This window comes from Vicia villosa, linkage group LG6 (assembly GCF_029867415.1).
Source record: "Vicia villosa cultivar HV-30 ecotype Madison, WI linkage group LG6, Vvil1.0, whole genome shotgun sequence".
Classification (NCBI taxonomy): Eukaryota; Viridiplantae; Streptophyta; class Magnoliopsida; order Fabales; family Fabaceae; genus Vicia; species Vicia villosa.
The window spans coordinates 147,487,008-147,493,714 of NC_081185.1; positions in this window are offsets into that span (position 1 = coordinate 147,487,008).

Here is a 6,707-nt window from a genome sequence, read left to right on the forward strand (position 1 = left end):
AATTTTATTATATAAATTTTATTATATATTTATTAATTATATAAAATATATAAAACAAAACAAATCTAGCGTGAATAAATTTTTTTAAAAAAAAGCATTTAATGTAGCGATGTGGTAAACCCGTCGCTACATTGATCAACAAACACATTTTCCCACACCTGCCACACCTGCTGTGTGTGCAGGGAGCTGTTTCCTATGTCATCCTGTTGCGACGTGGTAGTCACGTCGCTACTTTCTGACGTGGTCTCCACGTCGCTACAATGTTGCCACGCTTGCTCCTGCGACATACATGCTCACGTCGCTACTTTTAGGTTGCCACGTGATTTTTCACGTTGCGACGTGTATTCCACGTCGCTGCAGAGAACATTTTTAGTAGTGATTGATTCAGTTAAAAAGTTAGTTTAAGTATTAAGTGAATAATCTGTTACAGAAATAAAATTAAGATAATAAAGGTTTGGAAAAAATAGTTTAGATTCAAATAAAGTTTTTGTGAGGAGGAGTTAAGGGTGATTTTAAAATTCCTTGAGTTGATTGGATTGATGTGTGTAAGCCTAAGAATAGAGGTTGTTTGAGATTATATATCTCCGTATAGTCAATTTAGCTTTTTTGATTAAGTGGAGATGACCTCTTATTTTGAGTGTCTTTGGCATTTAAAATGATATCTTGATTTCTCGTTATGGTGCGACTATGGTCTCTTCTTTAAGAGGTGGTAGAGATTCAGGCTTATGAAATTCATCCTCTTGGTAAAAATGTGTTTCCCTTCTTGGTTCTAAACAGGAAGGTCCTTCATACTAGTTTGTGGAAAATATCACTAAGAAGGTCAGATCAGAGTTCCATACGTCTTTTTGGTTTAACCTTTGGATTGGGAGTATACACCTTAATGATAGGTTTCATTGATTTTTTATGATCACTAAATATCATGAGGTGGATATGGGAGAGGTAATGAGGTGGCTAGATGAGACCCTCATTTGGAACTTCATGTGGAAGAGTTTTTTTATGAGGAATTGGTTGTTGTTGAGTTCTTCTTAGTCATTCGAGGGCATATTTTTCCTTAGACAGAGTGAAGTGAATTTGGAAGCTTGCGAGTGATGGTACTTTCTCGGTGTCTTTTGCTTATCATTCACTTCTAGCATCTTCAGGTTTTTCAAGTCAACTCTCCTCCATAAGAAATTTGTCGTACCCCTTCATTTAGGGTATTTGGACACCATCTAAGGTAATTGTTTTCTCTTGGTAGCTTTTTCTTGATAAGTTTTCCTCTCTTCTAGAGAAAATTTATTAAAGAGAAAGATAATTGTGGACTCTAGTTTTATCTTATGTCCTATTTGTGGTGTTTTCATTGAGTCAGCTTCACACATGTTTTTCACTAGCGATTACGTTATTAGTGTTTGGTATAAGATTTTTAATTGGTTAAGGTGATATATTGTTCTTCCTATGGATACTAGTATTATTTTTTAGATTTTTCTTTCTTTAGGTGGTAAGGCAAAGTCTAAGCGAGGTTTTACGATTTGGCATGTCATGGTATGAACTATTTGGAGGCTCAAAATGAGATTATCCGTTATCAAAATTATCATGGAACAACAAATCTCGAGGTAGTTGTGTTTTGTTTGGAATGAAGTGTCGCGTTATGAAATCGAACTTATCATTAATCACATTTATCTTTCCAATTAAGACTTTGAAATTTTCATCAGTTGTGGGAAGTTGAGGAGGTGTAGGAATGGAGTAGTCGGAGTCGTATACTTCTATGAGTACTTCTTGTCTGCTTGCTTTTCCTTTCTTCTCATTCAAAGAAGTTTTTCAGTAATTTACCATTGATGATCTAAAACCCCATTGTCCGTAGAACTGATTTTTCTATTTTAGTTACCTCCTTGTTGTGTTCTTCATCTCCAAATTTGTATATGGATTTGAAGCAACTAGAAAAACTCATCAAAACAATAAAGTCGCCATCGAATATTTATTTATCCTACAAGAAGGGAAAGGAAAACACCGAAGAAAACCTAAAAGGGAAAAAGTAAGGTTTCACGACCAAGAGAATAGGTAAGGGTGTCGGTTATGCAAGGGGAAGGTATGAGAACCCCTCACATTTGTGGTACTCTTCAGGATCCGCTCTCGCATGTCACTACTCTAAGGGTGTGTGTATGAGTCTAAAGCTTAATGCTAAGGGAACATGCAATGAAAGAATAAACAAGTTAATAATTAAGTCGCTCGCTAGATTTTTCGAACTCTATACCTACGTACCTCCAACGTGCAATGGAGAAATCAGAGCGTCGTAGTTTGGCTAACTACATTCTGTTTCTATCTCAAGCCGTGTCTCCTAGCGAGACATAATTAAGCAATTAATAAGGGAGCATGCAGCAAATAAGCAACATCGTAAAAACCCTAACAAGCATCAGGTAAGACATGTGAACAGGAATCACAGATAACATGTGAACACACATCACAGGTAAGCGTGTGAACATGAATCACAAGATAAGCATGTGAATAGACATAAAAAATAAGCATGCAAACAAGAATCACAAGTATAACATGTGAACAAGGATCACAAATATAAAATGTGAACAAGAATTACAAGCATAACAGGTGAACATGAATCACAAACATAACAGGTGAACAGGAATCACAAACTGTTTACGGTGATTTCCGGTAAACAACCGCTAGTCTTCCAAACTATAATAAATATGATTTGGTTACTCGCAGGATCGACTAGATGGATCCTAGGACATAGTCAAAAAGGTTGTTATTCATGATAGTTCGAATTATGTCTATGGTTGGCTTGTCTCGAAATAAGAAATACTTAATCAAAGAAATAAAGATTAGCAATCACCTTGTTATACACATAAATATAACATCAGCGAAGAGTAAGATAAAGACGAAATATAAGACAAAACTTGTAAAGTGCAAGAATCTTAAAGTGTGGAAACGTAAATGCTTCGAAACTAAGTAAAATGAAGATAAAGAGTGCAGGAACGTAAATGACAAAAGATAAACGAAATGCAGTAATGTCAAAAGAGACTTGAATAAAGAAAGATACAAATATATTTAAAATGATGTTGGTGTCATACGTACATTTCTCAACGAAACTCGTTCTCTTAACACTTGATACTTGAGCGATATGTGAGTGATTTGTACAAAATGAACACACGGAATCCTAATACTAAGACCCTTATTTATACTAAATTCGACCCTAACGGTCCTACACTAATCTGATGCCACGTTACTCCTGAGAATCCTTGGGATGCCATCTGTCTTTGTGCAGTTATATAAACTACTTCGAAATTCAAATCCTCCCGCCTGAATCCTCTTTCGACGCGTGGCAACGTAATCAGAATCGAGAATGCCACGAAAATACGCTAAGCTTCAGTACTTTACATATTTCGTAAAAACATCTAAGTCTCCAAAGATGATTCCTTTCGAAGTTAACTTCAGTGCTAACTGTCTCCGTTCCAACTTAAACCATCATTCTCGAACATGGCCATCAGTAGCTATTTTTGACCTAAAAAGATGGTCATCAGTAACCATCTTCCTTCGAATTTCAAACCTTCAAAGAATATTTTTCCCAAACGAAATCTTCAGCTAACAAATTGCCCCCAATAAATGCCTGTTTCGAAAACAAGAGAAATAGGCGTTTCTTGTTATAATAAGATTTCGTTTACTTACTTCTTAGAGTTCCAAGACTATTGACTGACGTCATAATCATTTATGACTCCTTTTCCAAAACGTCTTGTCATTTTCAAAGATGTCTTCTCATAACTTACATTCCCACGTTCTGGTCTTACTTCATGATCATTACTCCTATATACTAGGAGTAAAGCTAATAATTATTCGACCGCCGTTGGATTAAATTAACGCCTGCCACGTGTCTCTTGGCTTTTACCCAAAAGATTTGAAAGGGTTCCCGTTAAACCTTTAAATACTTGAACTTCCACCTTCATATAACTTCCACTTCCATCTCCTCATTCTCTTCACAGAAAAGAACATCTTCGGTTACATTCAAACCCATTTCCCGAATCAAATTTACCCATGGCATCTTCTTCAAATGTTCTTCAACCTGTTCTAAAACTTCAAAATCCTATGCAGACAGGGGATCAAGAACACATACCAAATCCAAATACTGCAGAGGCGCGCGCCATCTATGCTTCTCAGGTAATCATTCCCTTTGAACTTTCTGGAAAAACTCATGCCTTCATGGGTCCTTTACCAGGAGAAAATAACTCCTCTTTGAATAAATTATTTCCTGCTTATTACAAGACTAGGCCTTTAGTTAGCAAGAATAAGATAGACGCTGAAGGCCACCCAGTCTCAGCAAACCCTGATAGCCCAGTAGAGACCTCAATTGAAACTCCTTTGGCCTTAGAAAAAATTAGGTTAAACTATGTAACCAATTTTGTGAAAGTCTTTAGGTCAATCCCATTAGCAAAGGATCCTGACCTGTATTATGCTTGGCTAACGAAGGTAGAAAAGCAAAAAGCGCCTTTCTGGAAACAACTAGGGATTTACGATTTAATCCAATTATCCAAAACAGGTTTAGAATATAACCAAACCATGTTAGCAGCGTCAGTTTACTTCTGGGATGCTTCTCACAATACTTTTCACCTTCCATGTGAAAGATATGTGAACAAAAATCACATTTATAGCATGTGAGCAAGAATTAGAAACATAACAGGCGAACAGGAATCGCAAATATATCATGGGAAGAGGAATCACAAACATAACAGGTGAGCAGGAATCACAAACATAACAGGCGAACATTCACAAATATATCATGTGAACATGAATCACAAATATAAAAGGCGAACAAGAATCAAAAATATAAGATACACGTAACAGGAATACATGTGAAAGATATGTGAACAAGAATCACAATCAAGTAAACATACATGTAATATGAATACACACATGGTAAACATGTAACAGAAATACATGTGAAAGATATGTGAACAAGAATCAAAATTGGGTAAACATACATGTAACAGGAATACATGCATGGAAATTCCAACAAGTTAGGCAAACATGTAACAATCAAGCACTTGACCAAGTCAAGAAAACCAAACCACAAAGCTTGAGGAATATCCACTCACTTAAGTAGCACGTACCTAACCATGATATCTTCCATCAAGGTAGGACAAAGGAGGGATTAACCAAGATATCGAGTCATCAAGGTAAGAAAAATGGGGGATAAATCTCTTAAACATAATATCATGTCATCAGGCAAGAAAAGTAAGGGATAAGACCGCATCATAGCATCAATGTCGACCAACGCGAGCTAAAGACAAATTGCGGGGTATCGATTGCTGACCCTTTTCCACTTAACCGACTCGATAACAAGAGCACACTTGTTCGAAGCATCAACGCGTGACGCGAGCTAAGAATGACCTAGGAATTGAAAGGTGGGGGCCGATTGCGGGTCCTTTCCACTTTCCTTCTTTGAGGACTTATCAATGGGAAATGGGGAAGGAGACACCTTCTTTGAGGTCTTTGGCACAAATATAAACACGCAAGGTATCAAAAATAATTCTTCGCTATATAAAGGGTGCAATGTACTTTGGCTTATGGTTCTCGTCATATAAGGGATATAAGCTAGTTGTTTATAATAACCGTGATTGAGTTGGAGATAGAGATGTCTGGAAGAGTACTAGCGGATTTGTGTTCCTAATGAGAAATACAGTTTTCATTTGACTATCGAAGAATCAAACAATTGTCCCACTTTCAACTTTTGAGGAAGAATACGTTGCAGCTACATATGTTATGTTTGTCATGTAGTCTAGCTTAGGAATATTTGAAAGCACTAGGAATGTCACATGAGGAACCAACGAAGACTTTTGTGGATTACAAGTCAGCCATAGCTCTTACAAAGAATCCTGTTTTTCATGATCGTAAGAAACATATTGATACACGCTATCACTACATAAAGAAGTGCATAGAGAAAAAAGACGTGTAGGCCAAATATATGAAGTTTCAATATCAAGTGACTGACATCTTCACGAAACAACTCAAGCATGAAGACTTTATTATGTTAAGAGACTTACTTGGAATGACAAATCAAGTTTAAGAGGGAGTGTTAATGGAATAGTCCAAAGAAAAATGTAGAGAAATTAAAAAGTAGATTAGTGAAGTCATAATAATAAATGTAGTATGCAGAGAGAAATGTGTGAAGTCATAATAATAATAACAGAAATGGTATGGCTACACCAAAAGTAACACCTTACACCGTATTTTGATACGGTTTTGGTTTTTTTAATATATTTAATAATTTCTTTTTACTTTTTTTAAAAACACAAAAACAACCACATGCCTGTATTTGAAAAGGTGTAGCATTCGATGTAGAGTTAGCAGTGTAAGAATAACAGTCCTCTAATAATAAATGTAGTATGTAGAGAGAAATGTGTGGAACTCTCACACTCTCTCTCTCAGTGTTTAAACTTTAAAATACTCTATGAATGTATTTAGAATTTCTCTTATAGGCTGTAAACATGGGAAATTTATGGTTTGTAAATCAAACAAATAAAAACAAGTAAACAAACTTATAAAATATTCTCAATAGAAATTATCACTCTCTCAAATAGTTTCTCCTTCTAATTTCTCACAAAAATCTCTTTATAGCCTTTTCCTTTTTTTCCAACATTGTTGTATTGTGATAACCAATATGGAAGATATATTTATATTACACACCCAATTCTTCATTTCATAAGAGAATAAAACAGATAGAGTTA